A 24536-nucleotide genomic window follows, 5' to 3' on the forward strand; every position below is an offset into this window, starting at 1 on the left:
AGCCCAGCTTGCTACATGGAGAGCCCCTAGTTTGTGCTGAGGCACACAGCTGAGCACCCATGTAGGTGAAGCTGCCTTCGGGTGATTCTACCCCCAGCTGTTGAGTCTTTCCACCAAATTCCAGACCCACAGAATCCACAAGCAGAACTGAATTGCTTCTGAGCTCACTCCCTTGCAGCTGACATGCTATGACCCTCAGTTTCACAATAGTAAGTAGGGAAAATCGGTTTTATAAGATGTTGCTAAATCCATGGAAGAAGGTGATCTGGATTAACAACGTAAGTATGGACAGGAGAGCATTTTTGGTCATGACCCAAATCCTCCACCTTCGATGAATAATGTCCTGTTCTTTATGGAATCCCTATAGGACAGTGGCAGGTCTCCTCCTCATATCTGACCTCATATTTCCATAAAGGACCTGGTTGAAAGGACCCTATTTGTTGTTGCCACCTGACCTACATTGGCTGCACAAGGGAGCCAGTTCACTGGGTAGAAAAGACGGACCAGGCATTCCCACCCAGCTAAGCTTTGCTCTCCTACCTCTTCTCTTCTCTCCTCACATTTTTCTTGCTCCCTCTGGGAGGTTCTCATGTCAAGGATAAGGATGGACTATGGAAGGAGCATCATCTTATCTTCTTCCCAATTCCCCCCAAATCCCACATGTTTTCATTTACCAACACCATCCACCCACCTGGGTCACCCCAGGATGCCTGCATATTCATTCACAATACTCAGAGTCCCATTTGCTAGGCCACACCCACAGAATCACCTAGCAGTGCTATAGGCTTCTCCCTCCCCATTTCCTCCTTCCCTGAGGTAGGCACTCACAGGCCCCTGCTGCCCAGGTATCCCACTGACCCTAGCTCACAGCCTGCCCTCCTGGGGAGCTGCTTTGTTCAGGGGAGACTTAGAGAGGGGCTGCAAGATGTCTGGAATGTGAAGGACAATGTGGAGGGGCAGGGGGAGCCCAGATCCTATCCCCCACACCCCAACAAGCAGAGCAGCCAGGGAGAAAAAAAGAACAGGTCCCTATAACGTGGAGAAAAATAGGCCACGCTGTATGTGGGGTGTGGCGTGTGGCGTGTGGGGAGCAGCTGAACACGCCAGAATGGGACTAGCAGCAAAGAGAAGCCAGCAACATCCTTCCACATCCTGCCAAATGCCAAGGGATGAATTTGTCAAAGATAAAATACAGCCACAGAACAGGAGCAGAAGTCAGGCTGAGGGGACAGTTCTCCCCCTGACCACAGAAAGCTAGCACCAACTGAGATTATCTGCCAGCCACTCATCTCAGGTGGTCCAGCCCTCAGTGCACAAACAATCAGGGCTCAGCCGAAAGTCAGCCCTGCATAGGGGAGCCCCAGGGCCTGGGACTTGACCCTTTGGCAGAGCCTGAGTTCAAAGGCTGGTACGGCTCCCCAGCTCACAACTTTGGGGCTGCCTGCCCCCACTGGACAGTGGGATCCTATGGCTCCAATTCACAGGGATACTGGAACCACATTTTAGAAGCAATTCTCTTTTCTGACCCAAATCCCAGGCCAGTGAGACCTGCGCCCACCTAAGGCCTTGTAGGAAACTTCCTTCCTACACTTGAAATATCAGCCCAAACCCATCCTCACTCCTTCAGGAACAAGGGCACAACATTTATTAAAATATTATTATTACCTTCCTGGTGCTTTACATGTAATTACTTCTTCTGATCTTTCCCGTCTTGTGATAGAGACATTCTCATGTCCATTTCACAGATGACAAAACTGACGCTCAGAGAGGATATACAGCCAGTGGGGGCAGACTCCCATCTTAAGCCCAAACGTGTCCTGCTCCAGAGCTTTCCATCATACCTGTAATCTTCCAGTCTGATCATGTATTTTGTACCAGGCCCTGTACCAGGCTTACAAAGATAAGACAGTCTCTGCCCTTAGGGAATTCGTAGGTTAATGGGGGAGACAGAAACACTGCAATACAATGGGATAGGGGCTCTCAGCCAGCAATGGTCCAACTACCAAGGAACCCCTCTGAATATCTTGATTATCGTTGCCCTTCCATCCCATAGCCACTTTCTTAGGCCTTCTGTTTCTTCTCACAAGTCCACTTTTCTTGTCCTTATTTAGGCACTAGTTCCTGGCTTCCCTCCTACCTGTCTTTCCTCCTGTCATGGGGATCTGCACCCACACACCTGACAAGGATCCTGGCACCCTATTTGCCTGAAGAGGTGGCCTTGGTTGGGTAGATGTCCTTGGCCTCTAGCACCCAAGGGGAGGAGCTAGACCCTGACTCCAGCTCTCGATTTCCTCAGGTGGAAAGTGGGCACAGGGGCCCTGACACTGAGCAGGCTGGTAGGCCCTAGCAAGGCTTTTATTGAAGCCTGTTAAAGGGCTTTGGGCTTCCTCTGATGAAAGGCGCTTAAGTGCATCTGGTTTTGATTACAGGGGAGGAGAAAGCCAGTCAGTCTCTTGGGGGTGGGACCAGTCATCTGGCTCTGCCTTCCTCTGGGCAGAGCTGGCTGCTGGTGAGGCCAGGAGGCCAGGTGTGGGGGCAGGCAGGAAGCACAGCCAGTACAAAACCATCCAAGACTCCTGACCCTAGCCCCTGACTCTGCCAGGCGGAACTCCCAGAAACAGCATGGTGGCTCAGAGATGCCAGGCTCCTTTGAGAAAGTCAAGTTCTGAGTGGCTGCTGCCCACCCCTAAAGACAGCTCTTCATTGATCTCCATGCCTTAATCTCCAAAATATCTCTCAAGAACCCTGATCCCCCAAGAACTGTTCTTCTCCCTCGGATGAAGTTAAAATAGGCTTCTGCCTCAAGGGTTTCTACAAGCGATGACAACTAAGAAATGCAGACTTTTAAACGTTAAAAAATCACAACTTTTTCTTTCTCTTTTTCAACTAGCTGGGTATCATTTCCCAGAAAACAGACATTGTTAAGGATTCCATGTCACTGTAACTGACAACCATGCTGAATTAATGGAAGAGATTAATATTAAAATCAGGTAGCTGTTTCATAACCCCATCAGGCAGTCCTGAGCCGCTCTGCCCCGCACTTGTTCCTGAGCAGGTCTCCACGTGGGCACAAAAAGCTCTTGGGGAATTGGATGGGTTAAACACAGTTCGCGGTTCTAGAAACGAAAATGAATTTTCTTATTCCCGCCCTGATTTAATCCTGCTGCGTGTTATTATTGTCAAGTATCTTCGCACCACCGTTTCTAAAAAGAAAACCCGTGGGTCTGAGCGGTCCTTCTCCGCCTGCTCGGCTTTTATTGTGCACGGAGCCTGGTCTATCTGCGTGGATCCAACACGTCGTGACCGCCTCGCTGGCGCTTGCGGTAACCCTCGGATTGGCATTTCGATAAGAGTTGGGCGCATTGTCTCAGCGGTGACACACACACACACACACACAGATAATAAAGGGCTACAGACCCCGGGCCAACCCTCCTCGCAACCCATAATTAGAGATGACCTTTGCGAAAGGCAATTAAAATATGGTAATGATCGATGCGCTCGCCCCTTTCCAAAAAGGAAAATACACAGGTGTTGACTTCAAGAGGCTCCACCTGGCCCAGCCAAGCGGCCGTCTACAGCTCATGAATGAACTATTTCTCCCGGGAAGCTTCAATTCCCCTCTACCTATGCGAGCGTTGGCTCCCCACCTCCCCTCCCCCACCAGTGCTCTGGCTGCCTGGAGCTTGCTGGCGGCGGCGGAGCTTTGTCACCGTAACGCACACACAGACACGAATACGCGCGCACCCGGCCACCACGGGACCGCGGAGGCCGCCGTGCCGTGTCCTTCGTCAATGCGCTCCCTTCCCTGCCCCCTCTTTTTAAGAGCTCCTTCATGTCCTTAAGAGCTTTCTTCCGTCCTTTCTGTGAGGTGATTTTAATCGAGAAGCTCGGGAAGCATTTGAGGGGGACCTCCCGCGGGGCGCGGGACAGCAGGACTCAGTACGCGCGCGGAGATGGCGGGTGGGTAGCTAGGCTTTGTTCTGCCCCTTGCACGGGTCCGGATAACAGAAAAGTCTGCTGCGCTGGGGTCTACAGGCGAACTGGCGGCAGCTAACACCAGCACCCCCCAACCCTACCCCACCCCCACCAAAACGGAACGTGAAATCCTCTCCGAAGTTCCCTCCAGACTTGGTTTGGGTGGCGCGCACCGCTTCAGGGAGGGTCTCCTGGTCCACAAGTGGATCTCCCCGTACAAATGTTCAGTGTCATTATGGTAGCTCCTGTTGCTCGAGATCCTAGGCGGGGGTACTCCAGTGGCGCGCGCACCCCAACCCTACACGACACGATGGACGAGAGTGGGGCCCAGAAGCTGGGGCTCCCCAGGGAGCTGCCTGCAGGAGACGCCGCGTCAGACCCTCCCGCACCTCCTGGCTGCCTTCCGGGACCGTGAGCACGGAGCCAGGGCGGCCTCTCGCCTTTCATTACCGGGCCTACGAAAGCAGCAGTCCAAGCAAATATGTAGCTATTAAAATTAATCGCCCTGCGTTGTCAGCTGAACATAATGCAAATTATTTATGGGCTGTCTGCGCAATATTTATCATCGTGCAGGCTCCAGGCGCTTCGTGCCTCCCGGCCTCCCCCGCCCGCCCCGGCCTGCCTAGGGCGAAGCTGTACGCACTCTGCAGCGGCAAGGGGGCTCCCGGCACCAGCCAGCGGGTTGAGGGCGAGGCCACGGATCAGGCTGCACTTCAGGCTGAGAGCCTCACTTTTAGTTTCTGTCATTCGCTCCACCTTTGCTGGAGGCCTACTATGTGCAAACACAGTTCTGCGAAATCATGGGGGTTAACCATTTGGAGAAATCGGAACTGAACAGACAAGCTCCGTCCGGCCCGAGGTGTGGTGCAAGCGGAGGCTCCTCAGCTGCCTAAGTGAATTTTCTGTGGTTCAAGGCTGTCCTCGTACCCGGGAAACGCATTTGCAGGAGCTGGATTCGCAGTTAAGAGAAACCGAGAACACTGAAGGTGCCCAACAGATCCCGGCACAACGCCTGTCCACTGGAACAAGGAATTCGGTATCCTAAGAGCCTCAAAACTTGTTTGCAGACGCAGATAACCGATTAACTGCTAATTGTTGAAATCGGCCAACCATTTAGTTTATCACTGCTGGGGGCTCCCTTGGTATTCGCTGCGCTTTTTATATGTAAAAACAGCCTTGGTACTTCCTAAACGGCTTTTGTGTGGCTTTTGTTTCTCTTTCAAATACCATGTTTTAAAAAACAGCACCAACACGCCACCCCACCCCCTCTCCAACCAAGCCTTCTCGTTAAAAAAAAAAAAAAACCCCAGAAAGAGAAATAATCTATAGGACAATCCCCCCCTACTGGTCGGCGCTGGCGTTAGGGCTTTTTACACAGATTCAGTCGCCCTGGGGCTGCAGAGGTAAACAGGCTTTCTGTACCGCCGCTAAATGAATCACGAGGGGAAGAAGGCGGGCTGCGGGGCGGGGTAGGCCTCGGGATCCAGGCTGGGTGCCAGGGAGGGGAGGGCGCAGCACCAGGGGCAGTGAAGTGGAGGTGAGTTGACCCTGCCGGGAGACCTCAAACCCTAAGAGGGGAGAGGAAGGCCGGTGGGCGGTCCAGCCAGAGGCCACTGCTTGCAATCTGCAGTCAGGGTGAATGCGCATCCTGCGTCTCCAACCTCAGCGTGCCAGGAGACACCTGGGGCCAGTCACCCTTCCTGAGCCCATCTGTGCAGAAGGAGGTCACCGGGAGCGCCCCCTCTCACATGGTTTTAGCAGCTCTGGCTCTTGAGGATGCAGAGACAGGCTTAGGTGTTCATCTGTAGTTCATTTTGAGCAAATTATTGCCCTTTGTCTCTGTCCCCACCCTGAATGCCAACCTCACCTTGCCCTCCTTAATTAGCTGATTAAGCCTGAGTTAGGGCCTTCCGGGGTTCTTGGGGGCAGTGAAGTGGCTATGGCATCTGTTCTCCAGACTATAAGGGTATATGTGGCAAGAAAGCGACTTTGAATTTATATTCTCCATCCAGTTTTTTCTCCTTAAAATGTGGTTTCATCCAATCTAGAGGTCCTTTTTTTCCCCTTTAACCCCCAATTTTTGAAGGATTTTTCTTAGAACATTCCAAAGATTCTTCCATTACTTCAGAAATTTAATCTGAAGTGATGTAAAAGAAAAAAGTTCAAAATACTAAATCACTTTGGATTCCCTTTATCTCATACATTCCTGCATGGATTTGAGGAAGGGCTGGTTTTTACTTTTTTAAAATCAGCTGATCACCGTGTTTTTTAGGTGTAAGAGAGACTGAACATTAACCGCAGTGAAGTGGAGGGGTCATGCCCGCTTACAAAGTGCTTTAGCACTCTGGTCTCAGAATCCTACTTGAGCCCAGCGCCTTAAGTAGTCAGTGTTAATGTTCCCATTTTACAGATGAGAAGACCAAGCCACTCCTCCACAGTTTCAGGAATCTAGTCTTCCTCATTGAACTGGGGCCAGATGCCAGGTGAAACCCACCTGCTCTTGCCTGCATCCACCCTCCTCCAGATCAATGTCATTTAGTAACTATTGTCTCATTTTCTTAGGTTTATCTACTGGGACCTGGGCCACCCTCTAGACAGCCCCCACTGCCCACATTTCAGGCAGCTCCTTCCAATCCCTGCAAAACGCAGGGATCTTCTCTTACAATCATGCGTTTACTCACTTCCTTCCACCACTTCAATTCTGACGCCGGGAAGGATAATTTTAAAGTGTTTCTGCAGACAGACAGACCCTCTGGCTGCGCCGGAAGTGTTTTATGGACCTGAGAGCTCAATTAATCCCAGGAGGGGCTGCAGGATTAATCCCTAGCGTGGGTGGGGGATTCCTGTGTTAAGGTTTAATCCCCATGAGAGGAGAAGAGATGGAGGTCGGGTAGTTTCCTCAATGTCTGTCTCTCTCCCCACTAAACTCCCAGCTTTGGGCAGAGGCAGATGGAGACTGAGGCATGTAGCCCTGGACCCCCAAAGCCTCCATCCTCTGCGAGGCATGGTGTAGGGGAACGAAGGGCGTCCCATGGAGGGAGCCCTATGTGGACGCACCGTGGGAGACCAGTATCCACATGGAGAGCAAACGGAGAGCGCAGTTGTTTTTTTCCCCAGGTTTTACTCTTCAGCTCTGTGGAAAGAAGGAGAGCCGCAACCCGGGGAGAGAGCCGGAAAGAAACACTTAATCACCGGCGTCTCGCTGCTCGTCACGCGAAGATGGCAGCGGCTCCCCTGGGTTTCAAGGTTCCGGGAAAGGCGTGTGTTCTGCCTTAAAATGCGAGGGCTGCTGCGCTCCCTCCCTCAGCTCGGCGGCTGACCGGGCTCCAGGAGCCTCTCTCAAAACGCCTGCAAGTGTGGCTAGGCCGGCCAACCTGCCCTTCTGCGGGCCCCTCTGGCGGTGGGCGGTAGCGAGCTGCGGATTTCATGGGTCTTCTGCAAACCTAAAGTAAAGGTTCGAGGAGGTGGGGAGCCGATAATCCAGCGCCGCCTTGCACCACCACCAACCTACCACCGGCCGAGACACACAATCCCACACTCCCGCCCGGACACGCACGGGTGTCAAGTTTTGGCTAATAAGACGTGCAAGGTAGACTATCAGCGGTGGTCGAAAGCGGAGCCAGACTTCCCAAGAGAGAGGATTTACTGCCACCCTCATCCACGCGCAGGCCCCACTGCCCGGCCCTCCCCTTTGACCCTGGTCCATCGTGAAACTGCACAAGGCCCCGCCAGTCGCCGCCACTTCCGGAGGAGGACGGAGAGGGAGGAGACCCACAGGTCTGTGTACCCCAGAGGTGCCAGCTTGCAGCACGGGCCTTCCACCCCAACTCTTCCATTCCCGGCGCAGCACACAACAGCCAAGGGCTTCCGAAGCGCGTGAGCTGGGAGGAGCGGAAGGCGGAGGCCCCGGAGGCGGGAGGCGGGCCGCGCGCCTGGAACGTGTTTGTGTCTGTGTCAGTCCGTCCCCGGAAAGAGGAAAGAGTGTTTAAGATAGGCACGGTGAGTGTAAGCAACCAGAAACCAGCCGTCTCAACCGGGAATGACTGGCTGGCCTCTTCTGCCCCGGGCCATGGGGCTCCGTGCCCAGGGCTGGCCGCTCAGGCCGAGGGGAGCCCGGATCTGCAGCAGGCGCTGCCGGGCGTCTGGCCAGCTCCGCGGAAGGACCAGGCAGCGCTCCCGGAGCCCGGGGACCGGTGTGACCAAGCCGCCCCCTCAGGCAGCCGTTTAGCCCCGCCTCCCTGGACCACTAACACTAGGCGATAAGGAATTCCTCCGCAATCGAGTATCCCCAGGCCCCAGTCACCTCCGGCGGACATGACCGCCGGATGCTATGCGGTGAGGTGGGGCGACGGGCCTTTGCACTGCCTTCCCAGACACCTCCGCCGCGGAGCCACAATAACGTGCTTCTGTACGACGCCCCGGAACTTTGCTTTGGAAAGCAAGGGCCAAATGTTGGGCCTTCTCTTCTAACTGTAACTTTTCTTTTGGGAGGTGAGGGTCTAGGCAATCCCTTTGAAACAAACTCCAAACAGCTTGCCTTCACTACACAACATTGGATAGGCAGCACAACCCTCTGTCCCTAGGAGCAACGCCTACCCTACCTATCTATCCCAGGCTGTGCAGCTTTGGGTAAGCTGCTTCAGAGTGCTGGGCCTCACTGTCCTCATCTGTAAAAGGAGACCAATAATAGTGTCCAACTAATAGGGTTGTCTTGTGGATAGTATGAGTTAATATTCAAAGCACCTAGAATGCTGCCTGGTATACAGTACTACACTGTTGGCTGTTTTTTGGTACTCTTAACTTTGGACTAGGAAAGGGTTAAAAATAAATGGCCAGGTTACAGTTTCCAGAGGCCAATGTGGGCACAGGAGTTTGGGTGGGGTAGAAAGGGCACTATCACCCACACAAAAGGAAAATGGGCTCAACTGTCACAAGTAGTCTGTCCCTTAAAGGCTTTTGTGTGTGGCAGTGATGCAGGGAGGAATGTGTGCTTTAATGGCAATCATTTAGATTGGATTAATGGGTAGCTCCTGCCAGGGCTCAGGCACCATTACCCACCCTCTCCCTGAGGCCTTGGGCAAGTAGCACTGGTATAGAAATCCTGCAGTCCACTCTTCCAGGCCACCCTTTTTTGGATGGCCCAAGGCCACCTTCTATAAATCAGTTCTTGGGGATACTGGGCAAAAGTCACATCCTCTGGGGGTGTACTTTGGTCAAGAGTTTAACGCTGGTCCAGGGTTAGCATGTGGCAGGCCTATCCCTGGGTTGTTTGGTGGGCCTCATTTTAGGGATGCATAAATGCACGACTATTTAGGTAAATAGAATTGGTTAGATTTCTAATTTAAAAAGCTTCCCACTCCATTTAAAATGGGGTTTCTTGCACGACGGAGAGGAACTGAGGCAAAGAAGGACCTGCCTCGGTGCCACTCACTCGCTGCCTGGCGTCTCCCAGGTCACTCATAATTCCTTAAGTGGGGCGACTTTTTCCTTTTCAAAGACAACGCAAATGGCCTTTCCCTTTCGTGGCTGCCTGCTTCACCTAATTGAAATGTGCTGGCGGTGCGCTCTAGCTCAGTTGATCCTTATAGGAACTGTACATGCCAGGCTGCCAGCCCCACTAAAGACAAAGCCACTGGAACCTCCAGGTTTGCTCCTGAAGCCTCAGGGTCACCTGCGGTGCTTTCCCTGCACAGCCTCCGGAGCCCAAGTCGCTACCGGTCAGCCTCCCGAACAAACCCGCAGTCCTAAATCAGAATTCCAGTTCTCGAGCGCCACCCGGAGAGTTCACACTTCCCCTCCTGCGAGGCCTCGTGGTGCGCAATCGAGAATCCAAGGGCAGCGGCAGCACACGTCTGGGAGTGGATGGGGGGCTCCCCGCACGCAACAGCACATACGCAGGAAAATAAGGCAAACCCCAGGGCATCCATCTAACTAGAGTACAAACAACCCCAGGCAGAAGTTTGCAAGAAGCAACCCTCAAATAGAAACTACAACTAAAATAAATCCCCTCTTAGAGTTACATTAAAAGTTCTCAAAGGTGGAGTGTAAAGGGGACCGCAACCTTCCTAGGAAACACAGGGGCCCTGCCAAGATACATCATGCTCAGCCTGGCACCTCCTGCACACACGTTTAAGACCAGACAGGGATAGAGGTTCTCTCACCTGCTGATTAACCAGTTCTCACAGTATTTATAACTGACCAAACATGTACTCGATTAAAAAACAACAGATTGATCTTGCTTGAAAGATACACGGATAACCTGTATTTAGATAGGCTAGGTTCCCGCTGCTGCCTGACCACATTTCTCTGGTCTCTCCAAGAATCCACGTTTTCTAGCCCGGGAAGGGGCAGGCAGCCCTCTTGGCTCCTCCTTTCGGCGGTTTCCTGGCGAGGCGCCCATCGACCCCAAACACAGGGAACGGAGGCGGCTGCCTTAATACTCACGGGCACCCTGCTTTGACCTATGCTGTCATTTTTTTCCATCGGTCGGAATCGGGCCGGGGGGATTGAGGCAGGGGGTGTTCTCCTCGGAGGGGCTCTGCACTGATCATTGGATTTTCCCCGGCGAACTTAACACGGAGGCAAAGGGGGCAGATGGAAATCAGGCCTCGGCCGGCAGCTCGACGAAAATCCAGGGCTGGATTTTCGTGTCCCGGGCTCGGCGGCCTCCCCGGGCCAGCGCGATCTTCTCCCCCTCGGGCTGAGCAAACGTGCTCGCCTAATTCCGCCCTGGAGACAGCAGCTGTGAGGCGAGAGGGGCGGGGAGAGCCCGCAACTTTTCCAACAGAAAGTGTATGCGCACAGGAAAGGTGAAGGCCCACCCCAATTCTGTGCACGTACCGACACAACATCTAATCAGTGTCACTGCCAGGAATACGCTTCCGTGGCGGGCGACACCCCCGCCCCCGCCAACCTGCAGGAGGGAGGGAGTAATGCAAATGGCGTCTCACATCGTCCCAGACTGCACAGCCTCCGCTGCCGCGGCCCTGAGCAGACGTCGCAGTGGGGCCAGCGACACCACTCTAGGGACGGAATACGCTGGCGGCCCTCGCCCCGCTCCTGCGCCTGGGTCTCGGGAAGAGGAACTACCACCGCAGCCCGTTCCCGGGCCATTCCCCCCCACCCTCAAAAGGGTAAAGCCACCCTTCCCCCGACTTCGTGGGGGGAACGCCAGAAACTTTGCAGGAAGCTGTTCCTTGCTTTCCTCGGGTGGCGCCGGAGAGGAACGTAGGTGGGTTACCCGTCCGAAACGTGATCACACTGCTCCACTTTTTCAGGCCTCGGACCTGAACCTTGTGGACTCTAGGGAGGGGACAACAAAGTCAGGCATCCTCATGGGCTCTGGCAGATGGCCAAGTTTGTGTCCTTTCTCTCCCATGCTGGAGTAGCGCGCGCCACTTTTGGGTAAGGGTGAGACTTCTTATACCCGGCCACGAGGCCACCCCTGTCTTCATGATTTCTCTACAGCACCCTCTCGCGCTTTGCGGCCCCCGCATGACTCCCACACCCCGGGGATCCCCCAGACGTGGCTTGCGCCTTCTCTCGCCCACTCTTCCGGGGTTAGGGGAGGCGTATGTGTCGTGGGCCCCACGGTTCCAGCCCGCACTCTCCGCGGAGCCAACTCGGCAGCCCTCCCGGCCACGGCTTCAGCCGATTCCCGCCCGGGGTCGCGCAGGATTCAGCCTCCCCTCAACGCGTAATGGGGCGCCCCTGGGACGCAAGCATGGATGGCGGTTCCGGTCGTTCCGGGATTTACGTGCAAGAAAAAACAAGGCCGGCGACTACAGGAGCAGTGCCTCTATTCTCAGGGTTCAGACTCCCGCGCAGTCTTTGCGTCTAATCCACTATGGCACTCTTGCCTCGGGGACCCGTTTCCGTCCCCCCGCCCCACCCCCCAGCAACTGCTCGTCCTGCTAGAGCCGCAACACGAGGAGCTCCGACCACCCTGGGACCCACACCAGCCCCTCCATAACTCGCGCGCCTCCCTCGCCCCGGCCTCGGGGCGCCGCTCGCGCTCAACGCCCCAAGTACGCCGGTTCCACCCTCGGCTGCGAAAGCCGCCGCCCCGCGCCACCCCCGCCCGGCCCGGCCCTTGTCCCAGCCTGGCTCCCCCGCCAGCTGCGCCGCCACCGCCGCACGTGACCCGCCCCCGTCGCGGCTTCCGCTGAGCTGCCTGTTCCGGAGCACAAACAATTTCTGCTCTGACGCGGGGTCTCTCGGGCCCTGGCGTCCTCTCCTCCCGGCCCCCCCCTTCCGGGTACGAGAACTCAAAACAACTCGCTGACCTTCGGGCCGACCAGCTCCGGCTTCCACCGACTCCGGCATTCCGTTCAAACCCAGCAGCGGCAGCTTCTAAGATTTCACTCCGCACCGGGCTTGGGGGAGGGGTGATTTCTCCGGGAGGGGTTGTCTCAGATCGAAAGAGCCATTTCGCGCTCCTTCCTCTCCTGCGAAGTGAGTTTTTAGACTATCCGGAGGCCCTGGGGAAAAGCGGGCAGCCGCGCGCAATGAAAGTCGCCCCCACCCCGCCAACACGCGCGCGCGCGCGCGCGCACACGCGCACACACACGCTGCCTTGACTAGTGTCTGACCCGGTTTCCAGGGTCACGGCCCAGCGGCTAAAGGCCTGGCCAGCCTCAGAAATACCACCAAGTGGTGCACTGTGGCACCGAGCAAGGGTAGGGTGGGGAGGAGGGAGTGTGCTGAATAGTAACAGTAGCTCCCACTTCCCGCTCTGTGTTGAGGACTTTGCAAGCTCTCCAACTTCACAGATCAATCAAGAAGCTGAGGCAGAGAGAAAGGCAATTAAGCTACTAGCTCAGAGTCGCCCAGCTAGTTAAATGATTTAGTGGGAATTTGAACCCAGGTCTGCCAGCATCCAGAGTGGGTAAACATTATGCTTTAGTGCTCACCTCACTTTGGAATCAGAAGTACAGCATCATCTGTAAAACCTAGTGTTTGCTTGAGGGCGATGTATTTTCCATGCAGCATTGTGGTTGGCACATAGTAGGCACTCAATAAATACTGGTGGAATGAATGGGTGTCTGAATAAATGATGGACAGAGTCATTGCTTAATAACACCTCCAGCTGTTCTTTGAGTGTTTACAGGTAACAGGAAGCTCTTATTCAAGAATATATTAGCCTCCCACCCCTACCAGCCCATAAGCCTGGCAGCAATTTGAGCTTGTTAGGGCATGTACCCAAAGCAGCTTTTACTTGGTCTCAGGCATGTTATTCCCACTGTCTGCCTTCTCTGTAGACTTCTGCTCTGGATCAGGTAGCCTGGAACCGCATTTGAGATGAGGAGTATACACCCTCACACCCTCCAAACATGGCTCATTGGCTTCCCTTCCCTGGGGGAGGGGGGCGGGGGTCAGGGCCTGTAGCTCAGTGATTATTTTTAAAATCAGGGACGGCATAAGGAACACCACAATTGTGCTACTTGCTTCAGAGTTGCAGCCCTCACCAGCTGTGAGGCCATTATCTACCTTCACCAACAGCTCTGAGATGCTGGTCAGTGGGACCACATGTGTGATTTGGAGAGCTGCCACTGGTGCTCTGTGCTGTCCGCCCACTTATGGTGGCCCAAGAAAGAATGCAATTAAAATAACCATTGGTATATTCAGGTAGTGTGATAAAATGTCCCTTTATACCATATTGTTACCTTTCCCCCCATCATTTTTTAAGCCTAACCAGTTGTCTCTTCTATGTCACTAACTGGGCAATCTGAAATGAGGACAAATTTCACTTCAGGTTACCTGAAAAAAAACTTCATTCCAGTTTCATTGTTCCAACATCTCTTGAATGCCTCTGTGGTGTAAGTCACTATATGAGGCAGAACATGGAGGAGGAAAATGCCTAGTCTCTGTTTCTGATTATTGATATAGTCTATCCTTCCCTGTCTCCCCTTCCCTCTCTTTTTTACTCTATCTCTCTTTCTGACAGTTGTCTACTTTGGCTCTTGCTCCTATGATTATTAACTAAGAAATGAAAATGTTTATTTTCTCTCTGAGTAACAACCCAATCCTGACTATGAGGCTGGGGTTTAAGCTGCCTCTTTTACAGTCTGGTCTGAACTGACCAGCAGGACCCTGTAACCTCAGCCTGTGGCCAGCTCAGGTTGGAAGCATCAGGATTTCCAAGGAGGCCACAGGCCTCAGTCCCATGTGGCTGGATTGTAGCTGAGAACAGCCTTGCCGAGACTTACCGCTTGCGCAAGGGGGACTGGTGACAAGTGGTGCTGAACCGGAGGTTCAGGATGCTAATTTGATTTATTATCTGTGTACAGCCTGGGGAGAAGAGAAGGCTCATAAAAGTGTTCTAGGCTGGTCATTCTGAATGTGAGCATTTATTTATCTGCAAAGCTGCCGAATGTCCCTGCAGGAAGTCGCAGGCACAGCAACCCCTGACTGCACAGACAAAAGTCTCCCCTTTACACAGGACTGCTTTTATTGTTTCCAACAGCTTTCTGCTTTCCCTGGGGGAAGAGGAGAGTCACACAGCGAGTTTTCTTCCTCTTTTCTCACGCTGAAGAGGAAGTGATGCTGTGGAAACAGTGGCATTAACTTGGCCTGCAAACCACATTGGAGCCAGAGTTGGAAAAAGCTCAGTGCAGGGTGGTATTCCTATGTCTTTCCTCCTCCAGGCCCCAAGGAACCTGGTTTGGGTCTGAGTGCAGAACGGTGGGTGCTTATAGGTGGCAGAAAGCAAGAGAAGCCATACTTGGGAATCATTCTCTGGGTACAAGGGGCTCCTGGGGGATGGACACGCTCCTGACCCCTTGATCCTGCTTCTGATTAGGAATAAAGCCCCCAAAGGACTTCTGGAGCAAGTTTCATTCATTTGTTGGACAACAGTTAGGGATTACCCACTTGGTGTCAGGCACTGTGCTAGGCTTGGTTATGCAGTGGCGAGCAAAAGAGACATGGTCCCTGCCCTCACAGAGCTTACATTCTACTTTGCTTGGCACACAAAAGACAGGATGTGATCCCCACCATCAGATCCTGTAGGTCCTACCTCTTTGACATCTATCCTGTGTTCTTCCTCATCTGACTGCCTTAATTCAGATCCTTTGGGACACTTTGTGGAACGACTGAACCCACCCTCCCCAAACTCATCTCCTCCATCTGATCATGGCACCATCATGCCTTAAATCCTTCAAGTGGCAAGTAGGGGAGGGACAAGGGGTGAAAGGGGCTCCCGCTGAGTCAGCCTCCTTTGTAGAGATTTCTTGGAAGACCCACCCAGAGATTTCTACTTAGGTCACATTGGCCACCTCTTGGTGCAAGGGAGGCTGAGAAATGTCACATCTTAGCTTGGGTACATTGCTGCTTCAAGTTACTAAGAAAAATGGGGGCAGTGGTTGTTGGGGTAGGCTCTGCTCATATGCTCAGAGTATGTGATCAATAGTATGGAAACAGTAGGTGGTAGGAGAAGATTCAGGAGGGACCTTTGGGGGTCTATTCCTTGTTGCCCATCCTGGCTGTATGGCATCAGACCAGTGTAGTCACACAGCCTTGTGCTCAGAAGGGCCTCACACTTGGGGTTTCATGTTCTGCAGTCACCATCTTGACATTCTAAATAATATTTTGAATTTGTGTTTGATAGGCAAAGTCTGATGGGACAATGGAGCAAGCATGAGGGGTTTGGAGCCTTGGCTCGTGTGCTGTCCGCCTCCAGCCGCCTCCTTGCTTACCTGCCTGAGATCGGTTCCCAAATGCCTGTTCCCCACTGTCTCGTGCCTCCAGCCCTGCCTGGTCTCCTGCATACCACCCTGGCCTTGGAACTGCTGCCACCCCCTGCCCACCAAAGGAGCCTGAGTGCCAACATTGGGAAGGGCAGGGGCAGGGGAACGTGTGCCTCATGGCATCTTGGGGTGGAACAAGGTGGTAGTCTTATCCACCCAGGCTGGCAGGGCCACAGCACATCTGGCTGATCACTTGGCAGGGGCCTTTCACCCACCTCGGATCCCAGTACCGTGTTACGGAAGTTGCGATCCCTCGCAGGCCACCAACTACCGTAAGTTCAGTTAAGTGGGCATGTAGGAAGCAGAGATTAATGTCCCTGCCCCTGGCTGGGGCCCTGCATTTTAATTTTGTTCTAGGCCCCGCAAATTACATAGTCAGCCCTGCTTGACCACGGGGCCATTGTGTTTGAGCCTGTGTATGCCAGGCCAGGGAAAGGCATCTGCAGAAAGGTAGAAAATAATAAAGAAGTGCAATGACTAACAGAGTGCCTTCAGAAACAGGGCGCCAGAGAGGCAAAGATGGCTCCTGAAGGGGGTTCATTACCTGGGTCCCACCCCTGAGGAGAACTGGTTGCACTTTTGCTCCTGTGTTCTTCTAATCAATTCCCTTCTGTTCCTTGTGCTACTATAAATGGATTTCTCTGATAGCCAACTAAAAGTTCCCCAACCAAGACACAAAAAAAATGAGCTTGGTTTGCAGTTCATTAATATTGTGCTTCAGTCTCAACTTTGCCATTTAACTAGCTGTGTGATATTGGGAAAGTTAGTGTTCACTCTGAGCCTTTGTTTTCTCAGCCTTAAAAAGCAACTGTACTTAATGGTACCAACGTTGTAGGTTGCTGTGAGGATCATCTGTTTTGTGCCCCTTCTCATTAATAGAGGGACTTAGGGCACAAAGCATTCAGGAAATTTAGAGTGGGATGACTTCCTTCTCTCACTGTTTTCTCAGTACTTAAATACTGCTTATTTGAATCTGGTTACCTCAAGTGGTTATTAGAATAGGGTCAAACGAGATGGATGTCATAAGTTTGACTACTAGCCAGGCTTGCTTAGTTTATTTCCATGACTAAAGGCTAAACCCACTAAGGTAGATATTCCAGTCAATCTATTTCTGCACAATGAACAGCCCCAACACTGTATCTCATGATCTTGTGGGTCAGGAATCAGGGTAGGACTAGGATGAATGATACTTCTGCTCCATGTGTGGTCAACGAGGGTCTCTGAGTGGTACTCAGGCAGTGCATGTGCTAGTCTGAAGGATCCATGTTGGCTTCATGAACACGTGTGGTACTTTGGTGCAGATGGTTGGAAGGCTGGGCTCAGCTTAGACTGTAGGACATAGCTCTTGTCCATGGCCTCCCCAGCAGGGCGGTCTCAGGGTAGTAGTACTTCTTACATGGTGGCCCAAGTCTTACAGAGATTCTTCCAAAAGACCAAGACAGAATCTAGAAAACCTCTTCTGCCCTAACCTTGGACATCAGGCGTTATCACTTCTCCCGATTCACTTAGTTACAAGAGTCATAAGCTCACCCAGATTCCAAAGCAGGGGACTATCCAAGGCTGTGAATACCAGGAGACATGGATCATGGGGGGCATCTTTGGAGACTCCTATCACAGTGGATTGACAACTCAGATGTTTGTACCTTTAGTCCTGGGGCAGAGTGTGAGCATGTGGATGAAAGAGCTCAGATCAATTCCCGTTCATCATCAGAAGGGTTCTAGGAAATAGTGAGGAGCAGGATATAGAAAGACTCTTGGAAACATTAGCCCCTGCAGAGTATCTGGGAGCTGATTCCCTGGGCTTTGGATGTTAAAGCCTAGTCTTCTCTCAAACTCAGCCTCTTGGGCTCTTGAGCTTATGAAAAAAATCTCAGATTCCTATAAGGGAGTTACTATAATTATCTCCCATTTTCTATATAAGGAAACTTGATTAAATTGCCCAGAATCACAGCTAGAAAATGGTACATCTGGAATTTGAACCCAGATATATCTAGTGCCAAAGCAGTAGGCCGTTTTACAGTTTACAGTTCTGTAATGTTCCTAGGGTCACCCAGAGAAACCAGAAATATAATTCAAAACCCATTCATGGTAAAAATGCTTAGCAAACTTAGAAGAGAATAGAAATTCCTTCTGAAGACTATAAACAAAGAAAACTTACAGTAACCATTATACTTACTGGTAAAATATTGAAAGCTTTCTCCTTGAGATCAGGAACTAGACACAGATGCCTGCTATTGCTCCTTCTATTCATTCTTATTCTGGTGGTTATAGTCACTGCAATAAAGCAAGAAAAAGTGTCCAGAATTGAAAAAAAAATGAAACTGCCATTATTTGCAGATGACATGGTTGTGCACATAGCAAATCTCAAAAAGCCTACAATCCACCTATTAGAATTAATAAGGGAATTCAGCAAGGTCACTGAATGTAATGTAGAGCTCTTCTGAGGATTCAATGAGAAGTTTATGTCAGATACTAAACCCTTACCTGTTCAATCTTCACAACTACCCCTCTTTGGCCTGTGGCACTGGTGATACTTCCTCCTTGATGTTTCCTTGACACCATCCTCCTTTGTATCCTAACCTTCTCTCTCTGGATTTCTCTTCCAGCCACCGCTTTTTGTTTCTGCTCCTACAATGTTGTCCATGCTCAGAGTTCTGTCCGCAAAGGTGAGCACAACCCTTTAGTTTTCTATGTGGATGGAACCTACCATGGCTGTCCATCACCCTCATTGCTTCTTCCCTGGACTGTCTCACTCATCTAGTCCTTGGCTCTCCCACATCCAATTGTTTTCTTTTTTTTTCTTTTGATATCATTAATATACAATCACATGAGCAACATTGTGGTTACTAGATTCCCTCCATTATCAAGTCCCCATATCAAGTCCCCATCACATACCCCATTACAGTCACTGTCCATCAGCGTAGTAAGATGCTATAGAGTCACTACTTGTCTTCTCTGTGCTATACTGCCTTCCCCATGTCCCACCCCCATGTTATGTGTGCTAATCGTAATGCCCCTTATTCCCCTTATCCCTCCCCACCCACCCTTCCCAGTCCCTTTCCCTTTGGTAACTGTTAGTCCATTCTTGAGTTCTGTGAGTCTACTGCTGTTTTGTTCCTTCAGTTTTGCTTCATAGTTACACTCCACAAATGAGGGAGATCATTTGGTACTTGCTTTTCTCTGCCTGGCTTATTTCACTGAGCATAATACCCTCTAGCTCCATCCATGTTGTTGCACTTGGTAGGATTTATTTTCTTCTTATGGCTGAATAATATTCCATTGTGTATATGTAACACATCTTCTTTATCCATTCATCTACTGATGGACACTTAGGTTGCTTCCATTTCTTGGCTGTTGTAAGTAGTGCTGCAATAAACATATGGGTGCATATGTCTTTTTGAAATTGGGATCTTACATTCTTAGGGTAAATTCCTAGGAGTGGAATTCCTGGGTTAAATGGTATTTCTATTTTTAGTTTTTTGAGGAACCTCCATACTGCTTTCCACAATCGTTGAAGTAATTTACATTCCCACCAGCAGTGTAGGAGGGTCCCTTTCTCTGCATCCTCACCAGCATTTGTTTTTCCTAGTCTTTTCTATGCTGGCCATCCTAACTGGTGTGAGGTGATATCTCATTGTGGTTTTAATTTGCATTTCCCTGATATTAGCAATGTGGAGCATCTTTTCATGTGCCTGTTGGCCATCTGAATTTCTTCTTTGGAGAAGTGTCTGTTCATATCCTCTGCCCATTTTTTAATACGGTTATTTGCATTTTGGGTGTTGTTGAGGCATGTGAGTTCTTTATATATTTTGGATGTTAACCCCTTGTTGGACACGTCACTTACAAATATATTCTCCCATACCGTAGGATGCCTTTTTGTTCTGCTAATGGAGTCCTTTGCTGTACAGAAGCTTTTTAGCATGATGTAGTCCCATTTGTTCATTTTTTATTTTGTTTCCCTTGCCTGAGGAGATGTGTTCAGGAAAAAGTTGCTCATGTTTATATTCAAGAGATTTTTGCCTATGTTTTCTTCTAAGAGTTTTATGGTTTCATGACTTGCATTCAGGTCTTTGATCCATTTTGAGTTTACTTTTGTGTATGGAGTTAGACAGTGATCCAGTTTCATTCTCTTACATGAAGCTGTCCAGTTTTGCCAACACCAGCTGTTGAAGAGGCTGTCATTTCCCCATTGTATATCCATGGCTCCTTTAGTGTATATTAATTGACCTTATATGCTTGGGTTTATGTTTTCCCAATTTTTTTATTGTGGAAAAATATACATAACATAAACTTACTATCCTAACCATTTTAAGTGTATAGTTCAGTGATATTAAGTACATTCTTATCATTGCACAATCATCACCACCATCCTCCTGCCTCTGGTCTTGATCCCTTTGCATCCATCTGTCACACAGCCCCCACCCCCACCCACCATGACCTTCCTAAAATTTAACCTTGATCTTACCATCTTTTCCCTGGTTAAATTCTTTCAAGACTTTGAGATACCTTGGTTGGTTAAGGTTAACATCCTTGCTTGGTATAATAGCCCTCCATCATCACTGTCCTGCTCATTTTTGATGTACCAATGTTAGCTTTTTCTCATTTTTATGCCTCTCTTAATTTGGATACCTCCAAAAGCTGACCCTCAGGCAAGGATTTCTGGGCATAAGAGAGATGATCCCAGGAAGCACAGTGAGAGAGTGGGAATTGAGACAGGGAAGGGAGGAAGGGCAATAAAGGGTATATTATTAAGCAGGTTACCCATGTGGGAAACTCAATCCTGCTGGTGTCTTTCTGGGATCCTGTGTAGCACACCCCTCAGAACAGCCTCCAGTGAGGGGAGAAGAAGCTGACATGTTTATCCACCAACTTCCATCCAATGGTGTGCTGGTAAACCAGCTTTCTGGGGGAACAAAGAAAGTTCCAATTTGTAGTTTTGCCAATTGCCATGATGTAAATATTCTCACTGTGGCTGATTCTAAGCTATCAATGGCTTAACAATTGGCTTGCAAACTTTCTGATTATGTAGCAGTCAGGCTCTCCAGAGCTGGTACTACTGCTCCAGCACACCCCTGCTCTCATTCCGCATTAGTTGAGGGTTATTTCTGGGAAGCTAAGCTCTTAGGATCTGCCCACATGTATGGTGGCCAGTTGAGCTGCTTCAGAGGCCAGAGAACATCCTCAGATGAAGTTTCAGCAAGTCCTCATTGTATTTGGGAAGTCTTTTCTTCCGGTGTGGGTGGAGGAACTTGGGTGGGGCACGAACAGAGCTGGCTATAAGGTCTTTGCAGGGCTGTCCCCTGCTTGGAATGCTGGCTCCTTCTTAGCCCCACCTGCTGAGCTTCTGCTCATCCTTCAGTACTCAGCTGTGTGTCACCACCTCCCTGCTTTCCCGTGAACCATCCTTGCTCTCATTACAACCCCTAAGCGGGCACCTGGCTTGTTAATTGTCACCTACCTTTGTCCCTCACTGGACTGCAAGCTGCCAAGACCAGGGATGTTGTCCATCATGTTCCGTAACTACAGTGTTTAGCCCCGCACCCAGAACAAGCTTAGCTACTTAATAAATACATCATTCATTCCACCCCACCCAGCACACAGTAATGGTTGAGTCAAATTAGCACTCCCCACACCCCATTTATATATCCGCTGCTCTATCAGTTGGTCTCTCTAGGGCTTTATTGCTTATTCCCATCCATTTCCAAATAAGACTTTAGGCAGTAAGCAGGGTGTTTCCTTTCCTGTGAAGGTGTAAGCAACCATATTTTCTGAAGCAATGATCAGGACACGTGATCTGACACATGTTCTAACACATGGTCTGACAATGGGACAGAATATTTCAAATCACCACCGTCTCAGAAAATCAAGGCTGCGTGGCTCTGGGTAGAAAAGAGCCAGGAGCCATGGCCTTGTAATGCACACCCAGAGCAGGCAGGAGTTCCGTTTTAAAGACTTGTGTGATTTTAAGAGCAGCATGTGAAGATAGCTGAAGAGAGAAGTTGATTTCTGTGACACTCTAGCTGGGGTGATCATAGGGAGCAGGGAAAAATTTGTGGCAGAAACAAGCTTTCATTAAGACCATATGCTGTATTTCTAATCGATGGCTCTTAGAAGTAATGCCGCGACATTTCATTCATTTTTACTGCCTCCCCTTCAGGGGCAGGAAGAACAGCGGTGTTAGCCTGTGCTTATAGATGAGGGTATTTAGAAACAGAGAGGTTAAATGGCTCAGCCCCAGTCACAGAGTGAATCAGAGACACCACCAGCCTCGAATCCAGAATTTCGACTTGAGCTTCTGTGCCAAGATCCCTTGGGGCACATTTCCTCTCTCATTTGCATAAATCATCAACATTTTTTTTCCAAGCTTGTGCTGAGAAAGCCCCTTTTCAAACAGTGGAAACTCCCTTTGCCTTCTGTTGCCTTCGTTTTATTTTATGAACCAAATTCTTTTACTTCAACATGTAGACTTGCTATTTTCCCTTCCGTTGAGCCCTTTTCAAAAGAGGTCATGACCTTTGCTTATAGATGCAATGGAAACGGGTGAGCCCCAGTGAAATAAAACAGATGATCTGGAGACCATATAAAGTGTAATTTCAACTAATGTTCAAAATCCCATGCAGTTGATTATAAATCTTGGATTCTGGCAGATTATCAGGAAAATACAAATAGATAAATGGCACTTGCTACCAGTGTTTGAACCCTGTTGGGTGTAAGATGTGCCTCCAACTCTGAGAGTAGATTCATAGCATTAGAAATGAGAAGCGGGACATACCAGGGCCATGCAAGTTTTGAGGATTTCATCTTGGAAATATGTAGGGAGTCATACCTGAGATTGATGATATGTGAACTTGGGCTTCTAATCACCAGCATAATTATATAATTAGTCACAATCTTTTCATATATTTAAGAAATTCTTAGCTCATGACCTCAGCTGGCTGATGGTCCTTAGGTGACTCCAGTGTTGAGGTTTCTGGACATGAACTGCGCTTCCTGGAATCCCAGGTCAGCACTTAGTGCATTACTGATACTCACAAAATAGTAATAATCCTCTTGAATGTAAAAACATATGCAGTGTGTTTGGGAAAAACTTCCCCTCCCTGTCAAGTACATTAGATAATCAAAATTATTTATGGCTTGTCTGTTTAACCATTAGGAAAAAGGAGTTATATCTATTTGAAATCTTTGGTAAAATAAAATTCAGCATAGAGAAAAAGCGTTTTGTCTGTATGATATAATGATTTACTTTATTGCTTCTCACATTAGCTGTTGCTGCCACAATGCCATGTAACAAAAGTTTTAAACACAACAAAACTCAGTGGCTTAAAACATTTATTTCCTGCTCATGGGTGGGTGGGTTGCTGGGGTCCTGTTTATGTCAGCTGAGTTTGGCTGCACTCGGCAGCTTGGGTCCGGGCCTGCTCTTCATGTCTCCCCAGTTCCCTCAGAGCAGCACCTTCCCGGGACAGTATCATCTAACAGTGGGTCACCAGAGAGCAAAAGGCAGGCTAAATGGTGCAAACACATTTAAAGCCTTTACTGGCATCATATCTGCTCACATTCCTTTGGCTAAAGCAAGTCACAGGGCCAAGTCCAGTCAGTGGGGCAGAGGAATATACCACCCCAAGAAGGAGGGGGAGGTGAGCAAATATTTGCTGAATAATACTCCTGTCCGCCGTAGTTGTCAACCCTAATAGTGTGTGTTATGGGCTGAATTGTATTCCCCATCAAACTCATATGTTGAAGTTCTGACCCCTATAACCTCAGAATGTGACTGCATTTGGAAATGGGGCTTTTAAAAAGATGATTCAGTTGAAATGAGGCTTTTAAGGTGGGCCATAATCCAATCTGACTGGTGTCCTTATAAGAGGAGGAAATTAAGACACACAGAGAGACACCAGGGTCATGTGTACACAGATGAAAGGCCACATGAAGACACAGCAAGAAGGCGGCCATCTGCAAGCAGAGGAGAGAGGCCTCAGGAGAAACCAAACCTGCCAGCACTTTGATCTGGGACATCCAGCCTCCAGAGCTGTGAGAAAAGAGATGTACAGCTGACCCTTGAACAATACAAGCTTGAGCAGCAGGGGTCCACTTCTATATGCAGTTTTTAAAATAAATAGAACATTTTTTGGAAATGTGCAACAATTGGAAAAAACATTTCCCTTTCTCTAGCTTACTTAATTGTAAGAATACAGGATATAATACATATAACATGCAAAATATGTGTTAGTTGACTGGTTATGTTATCTGTAAGGCTTTTGGTAAATACTAGGCTCTTAGTCGTTCAGTGTTTGGCAAGTCAAGAGTTATACATGGACTTTTGACTGGGTGGGGACTTGGAGCTCCTGACCCCAATGTTGCTCAAGGGTTAACTGTATGCTGTTTAAGCCAGCCAGTATATGATGATTTGTTGTGTCAGCCTAAGCAAACTAATACAGCCTGTAAACCCCTTATGGTGACTCCAGACTGTCTACTCATTGTTTTGTTCCCTATGCCCCACCTTAGCACATTACCTTGTATATATTTTATGTATATTTGGTGAATGAATGAAATCTCTCAGTTTCAAATTTAGTAATTATTTATCAGCCAGAACTAATAAACCATGAGTTATGAACATGTATTAGAAACCCATTTAAGGTTGTTTAAGCAAAAAGGAAATCTTTTGGGTCAGATGACTGGGGTAGCTTCTAACCTCTAAGGAATGATTCTAGGAACCAGGGTCTTAGATATTGATTCAGGGGCCCATGCACCTGCCAGATCCTCTCTCCATACTATCTCGCCAAGGCACTTAGCCTTGTTCTTATAGAGAACATG

General features: G+C 49.8%; 1 protein-coding gene and 1 long non-coding RNA gene across 3 annotated transcripts in view; one reads left to right on the plus strand and one right to left on the minus strand.

Moving 5' to 3' along the window:
• The window catches only part of BCOR (BCL6 corepressor), a 108909-nt gene extending 96517 nt beyond the window's left edge, over nt 1-12392 (minus strand). Inside the window, exon 1 of one of the 2 annotated variants that reach the window (XM_036879503.2) lies at nt 12261-12392. The gene's annotated coding sequence lies outside the window, so the exon portion shown is untranslated. The remainder of the gene's footprint in view (nt 1-12260) is intronic. The other variant, XM_036879512.2, reaches the window with a different exon arrangement.
• Nucleotides 1-24536, plus strand: part of LOC118909247 (uncharacterized) — a 51957-nt gene that overhangs the window by 14274 nt on the left and 13147 nt on the right. The gene's annotated exons all lie outside the window — the stretch shown is intronic.

Source organism: Manis pentadactyla, chromosome X (genome assembly GCF_030020395.1).
Source record: "Manis pentadactyla isolate mManPen7 chromosome X, mManPen7.hap1, whole genome shotgun sequence".
Lineage (NCBI taxonomy): Eukaryota > Metazoa > Chordata > Mammalia > Pholidota > Manidae > Manis > Manis pentadactyla.